At 39.4% G+C, this 22815-nt stretch overlaps 1 protein-coding gene across 1 annotated transcript in view; it reads left to right on the forward strand.

Annotated features, from left to right (window-relative positions):
• LOC134657860 (uncharacterized) overlaps window positions 1–22815 on the forward strand; it is a 137808-nt gene continuing 114993 nt past the window's right edge. The window contains exon 1 of the mRNA XM_063513439.1: window positions 1–444. The gene's annotated coding sequence lies outside the window, so the exon portion shown is untranslated. The remainder of the gene's footprint in view (window positions 445–22815) is intronic.

The following is a 22815-nucleotide window of genomic DNA, read 5'->3' on the forward strand; positions in this document are numbered from 1 at the left end:
CTCCGAGACGCACGCATGCGTTGCGCTGCGAGCCAAAACGGACATTGACAGAGTCAAATTAACATTTATTTTACAAATATTAATTAAAAACCATTAAACAAATACAGTGTGCCTGTGAATTAACAAGGAGTAAAGTGTTCAAGTTCGAAATTAATAAAAATAAAATAGTTATACAAAAATCGATTGTAAAAAGCGACTTTTCTTTATTTTCTGGTCGGTTTTCTCGTTGTAAACCGTCTTGGAGGTATCGTGGGTGTTGTAAGATTTGCAACAAGTGCAGTTGGCTAGTGTCGTGAACAGGTTTTCGGGGACCGTTGGGTTTTTTGTTGTTTATGTACATTTAGGTGTGTTGTTTTGCGAGTTGCGAGTGTGTGCGGTGAGCGGACGCCCGGCGATGCTGCAATCCCGTGCAAGAGGCTCAGGCTAACCTGTCATCTTTGCATGGTAAGTCGCTTGAATGGTAAGCTAGTTTTCTCATAGATATACCTGTAAACCGATGCTCGGCAATAGAAAGTGTAGTTGACTTTTAGCGCGTTTTTTTAAAATGTTTATGGTGTCCACCATCAGGCAACTTGCGTTAGCTTAAAAAAACTTTATTGACTTAACAATGGGATACCCAGATGAATTAATCGCGCATTGGGCAACACATTCTGCTTCTTAATCTAGAGTATCTATAGACTTAATTCGAACATTTTGAACATAATTGTTATAGAATATAGGTACCTATACAATCTCTGTAGCCGGCTGTACTGAGTACTAAATGTAGTATAGTATAGTCAGCTGCAGAGATTGTTGACCTCTTCCCGCAAACAAACTTATATGAATTCTGGGGTTTGCCGGTCGAAGTATTTAGCAGATGGCGCCATAATAGCATTAATAGCTTGCTCTGTCAATCCCTAGAATTGTGTCAAATTTTTGTTATTTTAATGCCCTGGATCATAGAAAAAGAAGCAAGCTATGATGGCGCCATCTATGCAAACCTTTGACAGTTGCCAACCTCATTGCCGCCTGCGGTATTTCCGGACCGATACGACCTTCAAACCTTCAAGAAAAGAGCGTTCCTACTCCCATCTTACAGGCCGGCAACGCACTTACAATCCCACACTGGTGTTGCGGGTGTCTGTGGGCAACGGTAATCGCTTACCATCAGGTGATTCGTCTGCTCGTTTGCCACCTATAAAAAAAGAAGGGGGCACATCTCTGCAGCTGATTGTACCCACGTAGGTATTTACGCTCTTATTCTCTTAACAATAAAGTCGCGTCAAGATCATTTCATTTTGAACACCTCGCCCGCTTAGTAACTTCTGCTGCTGATTGTACCCAACATCCAGGGACCTATGAAGGCTATGAACGAAATTTAAAAGTCAGTTAGGTAAGTTAAGAAAATGTTTGCTTGTGTACAGTCGCCATCAGATATATCGGAGCGGAGCGGCCAAGCCGCCTTGACGCCTTGACAAAAGAGGCGTGTTCAGATATTTGTGAGCGCCTTGACCGCTCCGATATATCTGATGGCGACTACCTGATGTAGTTTGGAACACCTCGCGCGCTTAATTACTTCTGCTAGTGCTGCCTGTACTAAAGGCTTCGTCACACATGCGCGTTTTCCGGCGGGGCGGGCGTGAGCGTTTTGTATGTAAACGCGGCGCGCGCCGCTCACGTGCCGCCCGGAAAACGACGCCTTAAAACCTTAACCGATATGGGCCTATTTCAAAACAAAGCTCATCGCATAACATGTATACAAGCAAAGTAAACCAGCACACGCATTTATCAAATCTCTGATACTCAGCTGTATATTATCAAATAGGCCAGAGATAATACACATAAATTTACATTATAATTGCCGTGGAGCCTGTAGATCGCTCCGTGCGGTGATTATTGATACGAACTACATTTTTATTGCCGTCGGACTGAAGGCTTCGACACACAGGCGCGTTTTCCGGGCGGGGCGCGCCGCTTTTACATATAAAACGCTCACGCCCCGCCCTGAAAACGCGCTGTGTGTGACGAAAGCCTTGCTTTATATCATATCTTTTCATATGATCGTGTGAAAGCAGGACAAAACAGAAGGACGATTAGGTTTAATATTCGTATTCCGTACAGTCAAATAATTTAATTTCCGACCCATTACGTACCTTGTCACAGTGACAGTCAATATGAAAGTCGCTAAAGACCTCATACTATTCAGTCACTCTGACAAAGTACAAAATGGGTAGGAAAACTCTAACTGTACCTGGTCTACACTTTTTGACCGATTGTGACAATTTTTTAGTGAGTTGCTGAAAATTATAGTATCTAGACCACGGATTAAAAAAAAACTGGCCAAGTGCAAGTCGGACTCGCGCACGGAGGGTTCCGCACCATCAACAAAAAATAGAGCAAAACAAGCAAAAAAACGGTCACCCATCCAAGTACTGACCCCGCCCGACGTTGCTTAACCCATTCATGGCCACGAACCGCCGAGCGTACACAATACGCCAGGCCACCATACAAATCGTTTTTAGCTAAAACGCATGACTCAGCTTATGGGTCTCGAGCCTGGCGCGAACGGTAAATAAATCGCCGCTTATGAAGCCGGCCAGTTGGACAGCATTATGCAACATTTTTACTAACCACCGATTTTCTGTGCCTATCAAAAAAGAAACTAATTATTGCAGTTTGTAGGAGTGAATATTTTTACTTTCTACAAGCGTTTAATGTCTGACCAAGCTAAGTTGGTAGCAAATTTTATAGCCCAGCCTGTGCAAGTGTTAATTTAAACGTCATAATTTCATATAAGTATGACATTTAAATTACACTTAGGTACTCAGCCTGTGCTATCAAAATCGCTGCCAACTTAGCTTAGTCTGATTCTATTTAACTTGCCGTGTTTTTTGTTGTTGTTTTTTGGGGCAAATCTTGGAAGTTAAATTAGAACCGTTTCCCGATTTAGATGAAATTCAACAAAGGTGAGTTCAGGGTTCCAGAATTCGTAGCCAGGTCATTCGGATGAAGCAGGTTCGGGGTCCAGTTCATAGCACAGTCGGTCAGGTTAGGCGGGTTCAAATTCCGGTAATCCATAGCCATGGTCACAAAATACGAAATCACTAAACAGCACAGGAGGAGTATAAAGTCGCCAACGAATAAATCGTGACTAAATAATATTTTCCATGTTACTCCAAAATACATCTCTAATAGGGGGGATGGGATGAATCACATCTTGAACTCTTGTGACAAATACCACATGAAAGATAATACTGCCGCCGCCGTTCGGATGCATTCCTTGTTTATTGTCCAAGTGTGTCCGATAAGCTTACACCTGGTCGGTCATTATCTTTGTTTTGGTGAACGCCATTATATTAGTAACAATAGAGAACTTAAAATGTATTATAGTACTTACTTTCTAATCTGCCGTAGAAACCACGATGTTTGAAAAAACTTGTAAATATTTGTCACAAACTATTTGTTATACAATACATATTAGTTAGTGGTGACTGTTTCAACCGCCTTGTTCTATATTTAAACGAAAAAAAAAATAACTTTAACATCATTGTTAGTAGGTAATTGCCTAAGATACAATACAACGATCACCAAATATTATGACATAAAAGTACAGTGGGAAAAAATCCTCGTTGCCTTACCCCTCATACAAAACAAAATATTATTATACTACGGCTTGGTTCCTACAAATTGTTGCTTACCATCATCCAAACAGTAATCAGTTGTAAAATGGTACAATATCAAACAGCTTCAACATGAAATAAGCTTTAAAACCAGCCAATAAAGTTTATTTTAGCCTGCTACGGAAACATTAGCAGTTTTTACAAGTAGCGCCAGGCCACGGTGACCCATACCTTGAGCCCTGTCAATAACTTCTGAAATATATATATTTTTTGTATTTTTTCAATATAGATTTTTCTGTTTGCTTGCATCGCATTATGTATCTAGAATTTCAGTATATTTACTATATTGCACTGATAGTAAACCAAACTTGAATATTCGAGACCCTGTTTTCATTAAAAAAAACGTGTTTATAATTTTTATCCTAATATGCCTTATAGAAATGATTGTTAGCTTATATGTTACTTACGTTATTACATCAAATTACGTTTCGTTTAAGTTTAAATCAGAATTTATTCAGGACTCACATGTGAGTCACTGGCCCTGCGGAACTGTTTGAGCATGACCCATACGCTGAGTCGCTGGCCCTGAATGGGTTAACTTCGGTCAAAAATCACGTTTGTTGTATGGGAGCCCCACTTAAATCTTTATTTTATTCTGTTTTTAGTATTTGTTGTTATAGCGGCAACAGAAATACATCATCTGTGAAAATTTCAACTGTCTAGCTATCATGGTTCGTGAGATACAGCCTGGTGACAGACGGACGGACGGACGGACGGACGGACGGACGGACGGACGGACGGACGGATGGACGGACGGACGGACGGACAGCGAAGTCTTAGTAATAGGGTCCCGTTTTTACCCTTTGGGTACGGAACCCTAAAAACGTGTTTTAATAAAACTTGAACCCGATTTTTTTTTGCCGAAACCGAACCCGATTTTAACACTCTTTTATTAGGTCGACCTGTATGGAACTAAATTGTAATGGAGTCTTGCAAGTTAAATTTGATCCACTTCCCGGTTTCCGATTGAGCTGAAATTTTGCATACACATGTAAGTCGGGTGACAATGCAATATTATGGTACCATCGAGCTGATCTGATGATGGAGACAGGAGGTGGCCATAGGAACTCGACCTGTAACTAAATTGTAATGGAATCTTGCAAGTTAAATTTGGTCCACTTCCCGGTTTCCGATTGAGCTGAAATTTTGCATACACATGTAAGTCGGGTGACAATGCAATATTATGGTACCATCGAGCTGATCTGATGATGGAGACAGGAGGTGGCCATAGGAACTCTGTGATGAAACAACGCAACCTAATTGTGTTAGGGGTTTTTAGAATTGTCTCGATGAGTATTAGTTGTCTGTCGTAAGAAAAGTACAGTCAGCGATAAAAGCGTGTAACAAAAATGAAATTTTTGCCAAAAACTTATTATTTATGCCGAAACATACTGAAACCTCGTCTTTGGACACGTTAATTCGGTTCGCGTTTATAATATTAGTAGGGATTTACATATTTTAATCCTCATTTTCGCTCAAGAGCAATAAACGTGTAGAAGTGCATACAAAGTGACCCATTTTAATTGTTCTTTAGTGTTATTATTACGTAATCAAATCACAATGTACCGCACTTGACCTTTTACCTATCATCTGGTCGATACCCCCACGAGATGCCATTTTATTTTTAACGCGGCAAATGCCATCCTATTACCGGCTTTAATAAAACGAAAAATTAAACCCTGTAATGGGGTCAGCGCGTACCGTACAGTCAGCTACATATACACAGTGCATATACACACGCACTACTCACACTACTAAATAATACACGCACATCTCACACGCAAATAAATGGCATCGTAGTTTTCCAACTGTATAATAATTTTGTAGTATTTAGGATATTATAGCCTGGCAAAAGGATCAGTCTGAAAATCAACGCTGGGCATCACCAGCTGACCTAGCATATGTTGAGACTGGTATCCTTTTACCAAACACTAAAAATCGACCATACCTACTTTAGTTTTAAGTTACCATACTGTTCTGTTCCTTCCACTACTGTACTGTTTTTGTGTTCTGGTAATAAGCGTATTTTTTTTTACATAAATGAGCAATAATATTTTTTATGAAAAAATAACTGTCTATCTACAAGTATACACCTAATCATCGGATGAGTCTATTCTAAAGTGTCATTCAATAGAACTTGCAAACTTTGTAAACAAAATGTACTAGTAATTTGACATTCAGTGTCAATTTCAGTATGGCGGTTTGTTTATATAGTTAGCAAGTTCTATTGAATGACAGTTTATATTGTAATCGGATAATCGCGTTTCATGAAATTAAGACCTAAGGAAAGTTTAAAGGTTCTGTCACACAGGCGCGTTTTCCGGGCGGGGCGTGAGCGTTTTATATGTTAAACCTGATTGTTAGGCATTTAAATTCTCCAAACACGCTTTTTTGAAACTTATAAACCCTTTCCATAGAGGGTCGTCTAACCAAGCGTGCTACTATTGTCTCTTGGCTGACCGGACAGAATAACAACAAGAAATAGTTGATCCACCCATATAGTTGAGTGTACACGGGAAAATTACAACAGACACCGGTTTTAGCCCATCGTTACACGGGCTAAAGTTATCACCGGACGTTTTGCTCGTTCAGTTTTAACGTTACTTTGATGATGCCTTTATTTGATGGGTTCGCTCTATAAAACACCCTATCTAAACCGAGGCGATGTTTACAGAATTATACGGCGATCAACATTAATATGACGTATTACTGAAATAGGGATAAAAGGTTATCTACTTCAGAGTCCGTCTAAGCTATCTATTCACTGACTTTGCAGTGGCTACGTGTGAAAGTGTCATTATAAAGGCTTCGTTTTCTGGGCGGGTCGTGATCGTGAGCGGGGCGCGCCGCTTTTACAAATAAAACGCTCACGGCCCGCCCGGAAAACGCGCCTTGTGACGGAACCTTAAGCGTCATATTTTGATATAAATACTTTAAATCCTGATTCTGATCGAAAGTGGTTGGCTTCAAGGGCTCGCATCCGGGCCATAATTTCTGGTTTTGTTGTGAATTACAAATATTAAGATACTAAAGTCCTTGAAGAATTAGCTTGGTCTAGCTCTATATCTACACAATTTTACACAAAGTTGTATGTAACTCGTTTTATTAAAAAGGGACTTCCGCATATTTTATACGTTACAAGTTTTCGACAAAGAGGCACCAAGTAAGTCCCTAAAAACTGGACCGCTTGCCGTTCTTTTAAAAATTCACTTATCTTTATGTACAGCGAGCTGCAAAAGTGCATACCCTCGTTATGAATGAATTCCATTCATAAAGTGCGTATGCACTTTTGCAGCTGCGTGTATATGGTATAGAAGGCACAGGAGCTGATTTAACTAGGTCTACACTAAATGTTAATTACTTACATAATTACTAGTATAATTACCGCACTACTTTTTCCAAATCGAAACAATAATTAAAGAAGGTACCTTCTTGAAAATTGTGTTTCCCTTCCTACTTATACTAGGTATAGCTACATAATATTTACCACAGGACGTGGGCGTCGCGAATCTCGTCCCACCTTCACAAAGGCCTAGAACCGGCTCTTCCACTCCAGACCACATACTATTCTATACCGACCCATCCAAATAGGTTACGCAATTCAGCCGTAAGGAACAAAGAGTTACATATTCCGTATGGACGGATTGAGTCGTAAAAATAAATAAATAAATGTTGCCGAAAAAGGTTCGCACACACGTCCCGATGTTCCCGCAAACGTATAATATTTTATCTAAACGATACACACAAGAACCTACGTGGGTTAAGGACATTACCCGAAAACGGGCCAAGGTCGAACCGCAAGCTCCAGGGATTATTGCAAGCCCTCATTAAGCGAGGCAAGCGCTCAGGTAGCCAGTGTAAGCGTGCCCTCCAATTAAGCTTAGTTTGTTACGAGTAGAGGTCCCACATACATTGGTCGTCTAATCCTTCTCACGGTCAGGGCAGTTCTGCAAGAGCAAGAGGCATGAGGAAGTAGTAGGTAAGGATTACCGTCTCACTCTAGCAGAGCTTAGGTACACTTATAAGACTGTAAGCTCCGTGAATACTAGGTTGTAGGTAGATTTGCTCGCGCTTGGCAAGCATTGGCATTATACGCCCAGGCCTTTGCCCGGGGGCGAAAAACTTAGTTTCAAATGACAAATAGACTGTTTGTTTAGGCACTAGTCGGATGTTCAATCAAAAAAAGGTCTACACACTTTTTTGTTAGCTTGCGATATCCATTTGTCGATACATTTTGGGATCCCTCCATTTTTTTTGTGTTTTTTTCCATCTTAACCATTCACAAAGGATACCCCGCACTTAAGCGAAATTAGGTCAAGGTCTAATGCCGGGTCAAAAGCATTTCGCACTGTTGGTCTTAGTGGGTTTTAGCAGATCTATTTGTATATAAACCTTACAGAATCTCACGAAGCTACATGTAAAACAAAGTGCGACATGAAAGTATACAAATGAAATCAATCTGATTAACTTGTGCTGTATTTCGTTGGAATTTCTTTTCTTTACTTCGTTTTGCCACATTCCAAATCCTTGAATGCATTGTGACTTGTATTGTACGACATTATACTGTCCCAATCTAATTTAAGATCCCAAGTATGAACTTATTTACAGAAAGCCCTCCCTGTGTCTTGTTTATTTTGCCTTATTACGACTCACTTTATAGACTGGCCGACAGATTGTTTAACAAACTAAACGTAAATAAACAGAGATCATGTTACTTCATCAGTTCAATCTGATTCTTGGAAGAGATCTTCTGTACAAAGGTTTCGTAGAATATAAATGTTTAGCTGTATATACGTTGCTTGCTGAATATTTATTAGTTAGTTATAGTTGATAATAATTATGGTGCCCAAATAAATGTAAACAGATGCACTGGCAACACTTTTTAACTTAACCTACAAACAATTTATCCACAAAGGTTTACTGGCAATGTCGTCACTAGTTCACTACCCAGGGCCGTCTTAAACTATGCTGGGGCTGTCCTTGGGGGGCCCCCTGATGGGGGCTCTGGGCACGGGCCCCGTGTGCCCTTATGATAAAGACGGTACTGTCACTCAATGATATTGATATTATACAGTGTGTGGCCTATAACGCGGGTGAAAAATTAAAACGTAGATTCTACTCCTCAAACTATACAATGTTTGTTCAGCGACTTTTAAAAATAACTTGTGGTTTGTATTTTAAAACACTTTAAAATTTAATCGAACACGCAATGTATTACGAAATTGATTATGCCTGTACGGTGACAAGACTGACGGGCAATGTCAATTAGACGGAATTTAAAGTACATTGAAAATATTATTTAGTTTGTTTGAAAAAGGGCCATTTTTAAGACTACATAATTTCAAAAAGTTGTTGAACAAAAGTTTTATTGTTTGAGGAGTAGAATCTACGTTTTAATTTTTCACCCGCGTTATAGGCCACACACTGTATAACCTAGATATACTCGGTCAACCAGATCATGACAGTAGAAAAAGGCGGCAAATTTGAAAAATGTAGGCGCGAAGGGATATCGTCCCATAGAAAATTTGAATTTCGCGACTTTTTTTACTGACAAGATTTGGTTGACCAGCTATATGTTATACTCATACTTGAGGAGCACAAAAAAGACTTCCATATTTATTTCTGTGCCTACGGATAAATTTGTTATTTTTGATTAATTTTCTCATTCCATCCGTCTTTGTCACACTTGTTGTTAAACATAAAGTCGTCTCTTTCTCTTTCGGTGTGCGGGAGCTCGTTAGCACGTGCACATTTCTCGCTTGTCCAGCCGCGACTAAAGGCAACTTGTCCAATTTGTCACAAGGTAAGCGCTTCAATTTTGGAACGCCTATAACCTATCTTGAGTTAAAATCATTGCTGTCACTACCGAGAGTACAGAGTAGGTTAAAGTGGCCGTTATTATTACCGAGTGTTCGGCGTGAACTCAACAGCCCATACTTTTATTAGTTCTAATATAACGGTTAAGCTCGAGGCGTTGCCAAAAACGTTCCGCTGCTCCAATAATTGCCTATGGTCTGTAATCTTTCTATAATTATTGTCTTTGTACAGTCACGCTCCGTGTTTGTTACGCCATTTAGGGTTCTAGCTAAATTTGAGCGTAAGTATGGGACAACCAATTTAGCTAGAACCCTAAATGGCGTAACAATCCTGTGAGGTGACTGTACTTCTTTACAAGTTACGCATGTGGAAAGTATCTATATAAGTTGACGTAACTGCGATTGTTTAATCTATATATTATTATCCAACTAGTTTAACTTATTTGTATGACGGTTGATTCCTTGAAAGGAAATGAAGGGGTTTATCCGAGTTCATCTCGTTAAAGTTTTGTATTTATTCTTTTATTTACAAGTTGAAGAAGTTGAATAAACATTATGTGATTGGTGGGTTCCGGAGAAGCCGATGTGACACGTCGTTCGGTATTAGCAAAATATTACAGATTTATCTTTCTGAGGTTCAATATTAAAGCAATTTTACTTTCTTCAGGTACCTAAAGGTATAAATTAATAAATGCATTTGTAAGTGCTATAATTGAGCAATTTACACTTCATAGTTTATAGTCCAGTCGCAAATTGAAATCTTATAATTGCTCTTGTGTTGCAGGTGACCATGGGAGATGGCGCTCTTGACAGTAACAGTTAATGACCAGACCATGTAAAACTTGACGGGCCAGACAAGAAATCCTTTATGAAGAAAGCTATTTCGTTGACTTTGGCTGATATAAATAACTTTTAATAAATTAATCAGAATAATAAATATTTTCCTCGTGTTGGTGTGATGGTCCGTGTTGTAGGTACTATGCAAAGTTTATTTAACCTTCAAGCCTTGAAACCACCGCAACTGTCAATATTTAAATTTTTTCAACCATTTGCTTCTCTCGTGAATCAATTTGGTTTTAAACAAAGCTTTGCCCCTAATACCTAGGAAAATATAGTTTGGCCAGGGACTGTCTCATTTCAAACATAGACAGAGAGAAGCATATTATATTTGTCTTAGGCTAGTACTAACACCCAAAAGAAATCGATGAGTAGAGTTTTCTTTGTTCATATTTACTGGCAAATTGGGTTTGCCAGACTATAGTTAACTCTCCGGATTTGACGCTCTCTTTCTGGTTTCCTACCTTGCTTTGTGATATGGCTCAAAATAGATTAGCAAAAAATGTACAGTAGGTAGAATCTGTGCGGAAAGAGAAGTCGTGAAATGTATGTCGCCCGATACATTCCACGACTCTTCTCTTTTCGAACAGACTCTACTATCGGGATTGTTTATCCTTGGGTGTTATAAACTCCTTAGAACGTAGTTGGTTATATCCTCTTTGCTTAGAACTACTGATATCTGTGACCAAGACATTTCAGTGGCCAGTGACAGATTTGACGTGCGGTCTGCAGCCGCAGTTGCAAGAATACACCAAATGCGCGAAAATCACCATGCTGCGTGCAGTCCAGCTTGTCATTCATTTTACTATGGAATTTGACAGTTAGACCGACGCGTTCAGGCCGCTGCAGTAGTGTCGGAGCAGTACTGCAGCTGCGGCCGGAAATACGTTAAAATGACCATATTACATGCAGTCGGTATTGTCATTCAATTTACTATGGAAATTGACAATCACACCGACGCGTTCAGGCCGCCGCAGTAGTGTCGGAGCAGTAGTGCAGCTGCGGTCGGAAATACGTTAAAATGACCATATTACATGCAGTCGGTATTGTCATTCAATTTACTATGGAAATTGACAATCACGCCGACGCGTTCAGGCCGCCGCAGTAATGCCGGAGCAGTAGTGCAGCTGCAGTTGGAAATGAAATGTCACCTTTAGACATACAGTATGATACAGTCAGCATCAGCAGCAGCATCAAAACTATCTACCACACTTTAATTCGTACAGAGAAATGTGACGTAAAGGGACCTTAATGTCGATGGCGGTTACGCCATTATTAACGATGCTCCGATATAAATACAATGCCGCGCGTCGTTGTGCGGCGTAAACGCCATCGACAATAAGGTCCTTTTTTCATAGATAGTGCTCCAAATATCTCTTTTTGTGAAGTTAAAACAACCGTGAAATTTCTCTTTTATCCATCAGTCAGGTAATTTTGCTCTTGGTCGGTGATTCTTTTTTTCGCAATGCCTTATTAGCAGCAGTAGCAACCCTTTTTGCTGCCGTATACCTACCTACCTATTAAGATAGAAGTATAGGCTAAGTTAAGTACTAAATATTAGTACTAATTAATGATCTAAACCGTTGATAAGTCTAACTTATAACATTCCACACTCAAAGAAATGCGATAATAGCAACCATTAACGAAGCTCACTCGATTTCCACCGGCAATCGAAAAACTTCCACCATTGTTAGCTCATAACTAGGTCTTGATAAAACCCTGTACCGTTGGTCGATGTCATAGACATATGCATACGTAGACTACGCAAACACACCTGTTTCACATGCTAATCAATTACAGATCCCATTCCCAATCCATGCACTAGTTTTTAACGTTGAAATAATTCTAGTGTGTCTGAAATTCTACCTAACCGATAGGAGAATTTTATAAAAAACTAGAGGCCTAGCCTATAATTGCAGGGATAACTAGATAAAGGAAATTTTACTTTCTGGCAACGCTTGATTATTATCAAGCGTTGCCAGAAATGGATACATTTCCCATTTTGTCATAACCCTTATCCTCCTAAGTCCCAGAGTTATTTTTGATTTATGGGTATTAATGAACATATCCTATCATTTGTCTATTTGCATGCTCTGGGGGCCTAGCCAAGATGACAAGCGTTCGCGGAAAAACGAAACGCCATCTGTTTCTATCGCACTTATATGTTATATGGAAGAGTTATAGAGAGACACAAAGCGTATCGTTGTCGTAGCGCAAACGATTGTCACCTTGGCTAGAATGGCTAGGCACCCATTTCTAATACATACGGCGTCTATATATCCATACGTATCCGTATACGTACGTCCGATATCTAGAAACGTAGTTGTGTGCGATCCCACGATGTTACCGTTGTCTCCTCGCATTCCCATAGCCTACTAAATAGTACAATGTGCTATAGATACACTAATATACATGCACGCTCACATTGCTTATATTGCAGTCTAGTCTAGCATATATCGTAATGCAGCGGTCGGCAACATTTTAGCTGCCAAGGGCCACATAGTAGTTAACGAAGTTGACGCGGGTCGCACTTTGTTAATATTTATGACTTTATCAGACATTGTCGTTTGTCAATATTACCTACATACAAAATAGCCAGTGAGGCTCGCGGGTCGCAAGTGACAGGTTCACGGGCCGCAGGTTGCCGACCGCTGTCGTAACGTATAGACTAGTCGTGCACACAGGCAGCATGCAAACTGCATATGATAGAATTTAAACCGTCTTAAAGCTTATAAAACGGTTTAACTCGCTTATATATTTTTAGTCAATCGCGCGACATGTTTCTGAGAGCCTAGGTCTCAATTTTCAAGCACTAAAGGTTCCGTCACGCAGGCGCGGTTTCCGGGCGGGACATGAGCGTTTAATATGTAAAAGCGGCGCGCCCCGCTCGGAAAACGCGCCTGTGTGACGGAACCTTAACAGTTCATGAGTACTTGTTGCGCTGCTTGGGAGCTATTCATAAATTACGTCATTTCAAATTGGGGGGGGGGAGGGGTGTCTGGCTGGACATCGGATGATGGTAGAATGACGTAGGAGGAAACGGGGTCATTCGAAGCAGGTCAAAAATCGTCAAAAATAGATGACGTAATTTGTGAACAGCCCCTTGACAGTTGCGCCCTGCCGCCCTCCTATAGTCGGACCAAGTTAACTGCATGCCATTTTTAATGACAAAATGTGGCAATGTCATTCATGTCAAATTTCCATTAACATGTTAATATGACACTCCTTCACTTTGTTCTATTACTTCTATTCAAGTCTGAGCACAGTAAGGTTAGACGGACTCCAGTGCCTATGGGATACATAAGTTGTACGACAATGATGATTTCATACATAGATTTCTAACTGTATTTTTTACAAAAGCATATACATTCAAATCTGAAATTCCTCTCATTCGTAATATTACGACAGTGAAAGTCAATTATTATTGTTTTATTTTGTCATTTACTCACCTCATTTTACCATTACCCGTAATTTGATAAAATTTGCGAGGTTCTTGTACCGGCTCGGGGGCACCTATCTACTCGTAGGTACTTACCATCACGCTCCGCGATTGTTGCTCCATTTAGGGTCCTAGCTAAATTGGTGGATCAATACTTACGCTACAGAATATCCAATTTAGCAAGAACCCTAAATGGCATAACAATCCCGCGTGGTGACTGTACCTATACTACCCATGGTTGCTTTCGTAGGGATTTTAACAGAAAACAAATACCTACTATAGTTACATACATAAGGATAATACATACATAAAAATCACTGCTTTTTTCCACAATAAAAGAATTCGCCCTCCAAAGCCTAAAAATCACTGTTCGTCCCACTGTCTAAAGCAGGGGTTTTCAAAGTACCCCCCTGGGGAGGCGCGACCACATTATAAGGGGAAATTTGAACACGATTACCTAATAGTTCTCCGTTTCCTTGCATCGAAGCGAAGGGGGGCATGGGAACTTCATTTTAAGCAGCAGGGGGACGTGCCTAAAAAAAGTTTGGGAACTCCTGGTCTAAAGTGTCTACCCTTCAGTTAAACGTCCATCCAAGACTATTGTTCTTTAGTGGAACAATAGCAAATGTCACTGTGTCAGGTGTCAAGGTGGGAAGGGATGCAACGGCATGGCATTGTTATGGGACGTTGCTTAGAATAGATAAAAGTTCTCTTTTACAATTGCACCGTTTTAGTAAAGTGCGCCTTTGTTTTATGCGATAAACGCAGCGTTGAACGCATGCATCAACGGAATGTAGGAAAAATTACAATGCGCTTACCGTTGCGTTTACCGCGTAAAACAATGTATTTGTATGGTCATTGCATTAGTTGATTAGATTATCTGACGTAAAATGGGTGTGCGGCAAACGCATTGCGTTTGACGCTGCTTTTATCGCATAAAACAACCGCGCGCTTAATAAAAGAGATAAGTTTTTGGCAAAAAAATCATTTTTGGTACAAGCTTTTATCGCCGACTGTACTTTTCTTACGACAGACAACTAATACTCATCGAGACAATTCTAAAAACCCCTAACACAATTAGGTTGCGTTGTTTAATCACAGAGTTCCTATGGCCACCTCCTGTCTCCATCATCAGATCAGCTCGATGGCACCATAATATTGCATTGTCATCCGATTTATACATGCATGCAAAATTTCAGCTCAACCGGAAACCGGGATGTGGATCCAATTTAACTTGCAAGATTTGATTACAGACAGACAACGGTCAGGTAAAAGTAAATAAAAGCTTGTAAAAAAGATAGTGGTCGTCAGATAGTATAACGACTATGTCCGATGTACTAATTAAACCTATAGACAATAGACATCATGCCGTTTCTGTCTTCAACAATACGTTACGTTACGACGGTTCGAGACACACGGATATAGCGAAACTATTAAAGGTTCCGTCACACAGGCGCGTTTTCCGGGCGGGGCGTGAGAGTTTTATATGTACAAGCGGCGCGCCCCGCTCACGCCCCGCCCGAAAAACGCGCCTGGGTGACGAAGCCTTAAGGGTTCCTCGGTTTCTAGTGATAACCGATAATAAGTGCAGCCCAACAATCGATATTGGAATTGGTCACATCACTATGACGCGGCAAGGACTGAGAGATGAACATCGCCGCAATGGCGTCGTCGTTGTGGAGTTTACAAAGTTATGTCTGCTTTTATTATATTAAATTTATTTTTCACCTCAGCAGCTCGAACAAGGGTACTTTGCTTCTTAAAAACAGTGAGCAAAATGCGATTTTGCTCACTGAGTGAGACAAAATGACATTCAAGTGACCTTTATAGTCAAATGTCATTTCAACATGCGGGGTCTAATACAAGTGCGAAATACTTGGGTTCTATTATCTCTGTCCCTTTCACACTGTTAGCAAAAAGAAACAGACAAAAAAAGGTTAAAACGACATTCAACGGTATATTCACGGTTTATAATAGACCCGCGAAAAACTTCAGACCGCATCGTTCCAAACCACGTACGAGTATGAATTCTTAATAATTAATTAATAAAAATAAAGTTTAAGATTTGATAAAAACTGATAAAATACTATATTTTAGGTATTTTATTGTAAAATTAAAATAATGAACTCAAAAAATACACAGATCATCACGCAAAATTAATTATTTTACTTTTAAGAATTTCTACCATAGTTGACAAATAGTACGTATCCGCAATTCGGACCGTATCTTACAAAGTTTTTTTTTTACAATAAAAAAGTTGTCGATTGAAGTGTCAGTTGATGTTCGTTATTTCTATATTATTTTACTGAAATTTATTATTACGTTTTGTTTTTGTGTTCGATTGCGGTAATTAAACTTAATTGATTGTATATCTTAAGAAAACATGAGTGCAGGTGAAGGATTACATTTTTCAAGTTGTCTAATAGGTTTGTTCTCACTGCTAAGGTGAAAAATGTTGTGTACTACACGAGATCAAAGTTATTTACATCTCGTGCGCTTTTGAGTCCCTTACTACGCTCAAGATTCTAAATTAGATTCACTCGCTGCGCTCGTGAATCTATTATAGAATCTTTCGCTTGCACGGGACTCAAAATAAGCACTCGAAGAAATATCAAACTTTGATCTCTTGTTGTACAAATAACTATTATTATGATTGGTGAAGGTTCCGTCACACAGGCGCGTTTTCCGGGCAGGGTGTTAGCGGGGCGCCCCGCTTTTAGGTACATATAAAACGCTCACGCCCCACCCGGAAAACGCGCTTGTGTGGCGGAACCTTTAGTTTAACATTAGTTAAATACGGAACCCAAAAAAACAACGCTCCAAATTCGGGCAACAATCCATCTAATCTAATATACATAGCAATTATAATCGTAAGCAGCGTTTGAATAACATAACAATTAATTCATAATTAAATATGCATTAGTAATCACGTGTTATCATAATTAAAATGCGCTGTCACGGCTTTTTCCATATCTTAATTGCTTTTCTATAACGGTACGGATCGAGACACAAAAAGTCTAACGATGACTCTTTAAAAATCACGAAGAAAAACTTGTTACATTGTCGGTGTTGTTTCCAAGTTGTTACACAAAGAAATCGTTTTGTGAAGTCACTTAACGCCATGATTGATTAAAACATTAAAATCCGCTTAAGAAGATTCTAAATGGTCCTCACCAAAAACGCGTCTAAAGCGGGAAACACGTTACAGGGACCAGTGTAAAAATACATTACGCGGGATTTCGTATTAATCGTAATGAAGAGGGTATTTTCCATTCAATGCCGTCAGATCAGCAACGAGAAAGGTTCTCTCTATTCTGTCGCACAAAAAAACGTGTAGGTACTTACAGTCGCTATCAGATATATCGAAGCGGTCAAGGCGCTCACAAATATCTGAACACGCCTCTATTGTCACAAGGCGTTAGTGCGTGTTCAGATATTGTGAACATCTTGCCCGCTCCGATATATCTGATGGCGACTGTTCTTAAAATATCCTAATAAGGAATTTCTCATTCAATCGGTAATTACTCGCTTCCCGCTCATCGTAGACTCACTAGTCGGATAGCTGACTAACTAGGAAACTCCTAAAGCTGGAAATGGCTCCAATGTGTAACCCAAAAGCTATCAAATATGATAAACGACCTTCGGTTCAAGTATAACCTCAGAGTGGGATTGGAGTTGAAATATTGACATCGATTAAGTTTAGCCTTTGAATGGGTTCTTGTAATGATCGTAATTGTAATTAATAGGTGTAATTAAGCTTGTGAGAATGGATGGATGGAAGTTACTTTTCACTGATTAACGGATTTGGTAAATGATTGAACTTAGTGACTTCAGTGAGATCCTAACACACATGGGTTAACACAGACATTTTTTTATAAATAAAAATGGTTAAAGAGTATGTTGAAAAGCAATGACAAAAACGCCGTGCCCGCGGATCGCGATATTAGCGATAGCCAGCACCTCTTTGATAGTACACCAAACATTGCCAATCGGGGGAAAAAAATCGTGTATAAGCCAATTTTAGCATCGGTGTAGGAAATGGCGTATTAAACAACATTCACCCCTACCCCCCGGTACTTTTAGTATCTTGTTTAATACACCATTCCCTACAACTATGCTAAAATTTGCGTATACACGAATGATTTCCCCTGTAATTCCTTCGTTTGGTGGCCTAATATCTAATATGAGTATGAGTCCAGTGGAGCTAGTGGTTATACGTCAGTTAACGACTTCTACTAAAACAGTATACGATATATGAGGATTGCGGTAGCCACTGGCTACTAGCTAGCTGACTTGAGACTGGAAGGAGTTACTGGTTAAAGGCCTGTTTACACATTAATTTGTGTTTAGTGCGAGTTCATACAATTGCCACTATTTAAGTACACAAGTAGGAAAACTGTAAACTCGCACTAAGGACTAATTGACGTGTAAACAGCTAGCCATTAAGTCAGTTAACGACTTATACGTATACGCAAACAGTATATGAGAATCCCGGTATTAGCCACACAAAGTGCAAAAGCTAGTCGAAATAGTTAAAAATGGCATATGTAGATTGACCGCGCTCAAGTAGGTCACGTGTGTAAAAAGTGCACGCGGTGCACCCGCGGCGCGAAACGCAGCTGACGCGGTAGATAACGATATCGCATGTTGAAAATGGGGCTGATTTATGATTTTTAGCGTACATGGCCGGTTCGCTTCATTATGTGGCAATTATCGAATATCGATGCCCGCATACGCTACATTTAAAGGTGCACTGAAATAAGTCAGCCTTTATTATTGATCAAAATCCATACTTAGTTAATGCGAAAGTTACTTTTACTGTCTGTCTGTTACCTCTTCACGCTTGAAGCTTGAACTGCTGAAAGGGTCCCGTTGTTTCCCATAACCAATGATATTATATAACCATAAATAGGTTATATTACTTATACTCATACTTGAGGAGCAAAAAAATACTTCTATAATTTATTTCTGTGCCTACGAAGGACTGTTATTTTTGATTAATCTTCTTATTCTATCCATCTTTGTCACACCTTTGTCCAGCCGCGACTAAAGGCAACTTGTCCAATTTGTCACAAGGTAAGCGTTTCAATTTTGGAACGCCTATAACCTATCTTGAGTTATAAATCATTGCCCATAACGTATCAAGTCATAATGTATTGTTTGTCATATTATCATTAGTCATAAAACTGAAACCGTCAACATTTCAGAATTTTCGTTAGGTTCTCCTATAGATAGGTTAGGTTAGGTTTGTTTTATGGCAATCCTGAAAAGTGACGTGTTTCTGAACCAAATGAATTATGACTAACGAAAATGCGGGCAAACAATACATTATGGCTTAAAACTATTTGGGAAACAATAGAGACCCACCGCTGAACCATGAAATTTCGTATGAAGATATTTTGAGTTCCGTGGGTGGGGAAGGACAAAGTAGTTAGGTAAGGTAGGTAGTAGTTTTCACTCCAGAAACCGTCCCTTAAGGGGGTGAAATTTACTATTGGAAGTGGTATATGGATATGCTTATATTAAGATAAGATAATCATTTATTGCATAATTATAGGTGTTACAGAAGGGTGGATTACATAATATGTATTTTAGTGGACTCACTATAATTTGCCTGTCAGGCGTACAATATTTGTTTACTTAAAATCTATATTAACTAATATCTATATTAACTATTTACAATGTTTGTAATTGCCATATTTTTCCTTTTTAGCCTAGTTTTACCTAAGAAGAAAAGATAAGGCAAGTGCTATCAACTATCATATTACAAAGTGGTTGAGAAATCTATATAAAAAAAATCATTTATATTGTAAGGCATCTTCTTTTTCAATATGCATACTAAAGATTTTTTAAACGCCTTTGTATCCTGCATTTTTCAAACGCCTTTAATTGAGTCAGGTAATTTATTAAATAATTTGGCAGCCATTACGTATAAGCTTTTATTATTCTATGCAGACGAAGTCGCGGGTAGAAGCTAGTATTACATATAATTATCGAAAGTATTCTTGCCCAAGCTGATTGCTGAAGCATCATCGTTATGTACCATACCATTCGCACAACTTGTTCAATTTCCATCAAATAAGGCAACAACTAGCTTCATTTGGCAATACAACTTCAACGCCAACCCAGTCCAAATCGTCACTGTCACTACGAATCGTAAACACGGCCAGGGTTGCCAGGTGAGGTCGAGTCAATTATTGTATGTACTTAAGGGTCAAAATAATCGCATCGATGAAGATATACCGTACACCTGTCAAATAAGGCACTCCGCTAAATTAATTGAAACTGCATTAATGTGAAATATATGTTTTAAGAAAACATGTTTTGCTCTAAAGGCGATTTAAGGTGGTCCTCCCAAATAAGCGCCCTTTTCTACTGACAAATGGGGTTAGCCAGAGTATATTTGAACATTTTCCGCTGGCTCCAGAAGGTTAGCTTAGGCTAGGAGTTGCCAAAGAGTACTTCGGCGTTCCTGGGACCTCGCCGTATAGCAGCGAGGCGGCAGCAGAGGGGTTTTAGTGGGTAAACCTGGCGTCTCATTAGCCCACAACAGGGAGTCCCACATAACCATCCCGGCCCGTCCCCGTGCCGGGTGGAATGCGTAAAACATTTCCCCTCTTAAAAAAAGGCTAGGAAATATTGGCCTAACACCCAAATAGTGCACACTGTAGCATAAGTATTCTTAATTATTTCCGATTGAAAGTTTCATATTTGCCTTCACATATTAGATTTTTAGTATGCATTGTCTGACCCCTGAAAGTATAGTACTTTGCGTAGGTCGCGTATGTATACGATAAGTAATATCGTACGCCTGGCAACTAGATATGGGTAGTTCGCGAATGAAAAATTCAATTGAAGTACTTCACTTGATGTCACTCGTTCATTCACTAGTTCAGTTCGGATTCATTTAGTTCTTTACTTCAGCAGTTCAGTTTAAAATCCTTTTCATTTACTTGCTCATTTGCTTAGAGAGTGACAAGGACGCCATGTTAAACCTAAGATTCATAAATTATTTTTTTTGAGTGATTCATATTGAATGAAATTATCTATCAAATTCTTCACTCAGCTCAATATATCCGCAAATCAGAGAAATGAAACCAGTACTGTTGATTGACCGAAGCGTAGCGAAGGTCTACGTTTTGACTCGGGCATTTTGCTTTTGTATGTCCGGATGTTCTCCTCTACAGGTCACAATTCTCAACCGATTCTTGTGACATTTTGTGACCAGATTCTATGAGTAAATAAATTTTTTATGTCGATCTCGTTTTTGGAAATTTTCAAAAATGGAGGAGTTGTGATACCTCGCGCTTAAACAAATAGTCGTATCGATATCATAAGAGTATTTTCTTTTTGAGACATATTTACATAGTAAATGGCAAAAAATGCAGAAAAATTGTATTGCTAGTTTAGGCGGTATTTAGATATTTAGTTTGTACTCGAGAATGAGTAGCCGAATTTCGTCAGCTTAGCTAAGAACCAGGGATGTTGCGGATGCAGATTTTTTGACATCCGCGGATGCGGATGCGGATGCGGATTTTTAAAGGCTCACATCCGCGGATGCGGATGCGGATGTCAAGATTAGGTACTTAGAAAACGTCAAATATTACATTTTTAGTATTTTTTTATTTAAAAAAACCAAACGTTTAGTATTTGAGCAAGAATATAGGTGCGTTATATTTAATAAACAGTAACTTCGCCGACTTTTCTGGATCTAGACGATTTCGTTATAGGTAATGACGAAATTACCTAGCACTTACGCCGCCGCTAAGATGTTCCTGTACCGACTTGTTCGACATCCGCATCCGCATAAGCTCCGCATCGATTTTATGCGGATGCGGATGCGGATGCGGATGTTGAAAATAATGCGGATGTTCCGCGGTTGCGGATGCGGATGCGGATGTTCGCAACATCCCTGCTAAGAACTATCGTGGCGCATTTTAGAAACAATCGCTTTTTAGGGTTCCGTAGCCAAATGGCAAAAAACGGAACCCTTATAGATTCGTCATGTCTGTCTGTCTGTCTGTCTGTCCGTCTGTCCGTCTGTCTGTCCGTCCGTATGTCACAGCCACTTTTCTCCGAAACTATAAGAACTATACTGTTGAAACTTGGTAAGTAGATGTATTCTGTGAACCGCATTAAGATTTTCACACAAAAATAGAAAAAAAAACAATAAATTTTTGGGGTCCCCATACTTCGAACTGAAACTCAAAAATTTTTTTTTCATCAAACCCATACGTGTGGGGTATCTATGGATAGGTCTTCAAAAATGATATTGAGGTTTCTAATATCATTTTTTTCTAAACTGAATAGTTTGCGCGAGAGACACTTCCAAAGTGGTAAAATGTGTCCCCCCCCCCCCTGTAACTTCTAAAATAAGAGAATGATAAAACTAAAAAAAATATATGATGTACATTACCATGTAAACTTCCACCGAAAATTGGTTTGAACGAGATCTAGTAAGTAGTTTTTTTTTATACGTCATAAATCGCCTAAATACGGAACCCTTCATGAGCGAGTCCGACTCGCACTTGGCCGCTTTTTTTGTTTGCACACAGAAAGTCTGGGTTCGATCCCCAGTAAGACATAACATTTTGTATTTTTTTTTTCACTTAAACTTCGTATTTTTTTTTATTAAATTAAAATCTTTGTATTGTTGATTGATCAAACCGCTGTGTGGCGCTGTCATCGTGCACGGTCCCAATAAGCTATGCTCGCGAGGTCTACAGCTCACAGAGCCACTAGTATAGATGGATCTGTTGAGCTACTGAACTAAACTGAACTAGTGAACTAAAGGAGTGAAGTACTTCAGAGCGTACGAAAGATGCATATCAATCTTTTCATTTTAGTGACACATTTTGCGCATGACTACTGGCAACCCTACGCGACAGTTAAAAGTTTATTGACTCGAAGAGAAAACAAACTGTACCACATTATAGATTTCTTACACTACGTAATGGTGCCATTAATGTGGTATTGGTACTAATTTGGACATTATTGTTCTGCTCTAATACGTAGATGCGGAAAGTTGAAAGCGGACATGGCGGAGTTAATGTGTGGATTCATT

Source organism: Cydia amplana, chromosome 21 (genome assembly GCF_948474715.1).
Source record: "Cydia amplana chromosome 21, ilCydAmpl1.1, whole genome shotgun sequence".
Taxonomy (NCBI): domain Eukaryota; kingdom Metazoa; phylum Arthropoda; class Insecta; order Lepidoptera; family Tortricidae; genus Cydia; species Cydia amplana.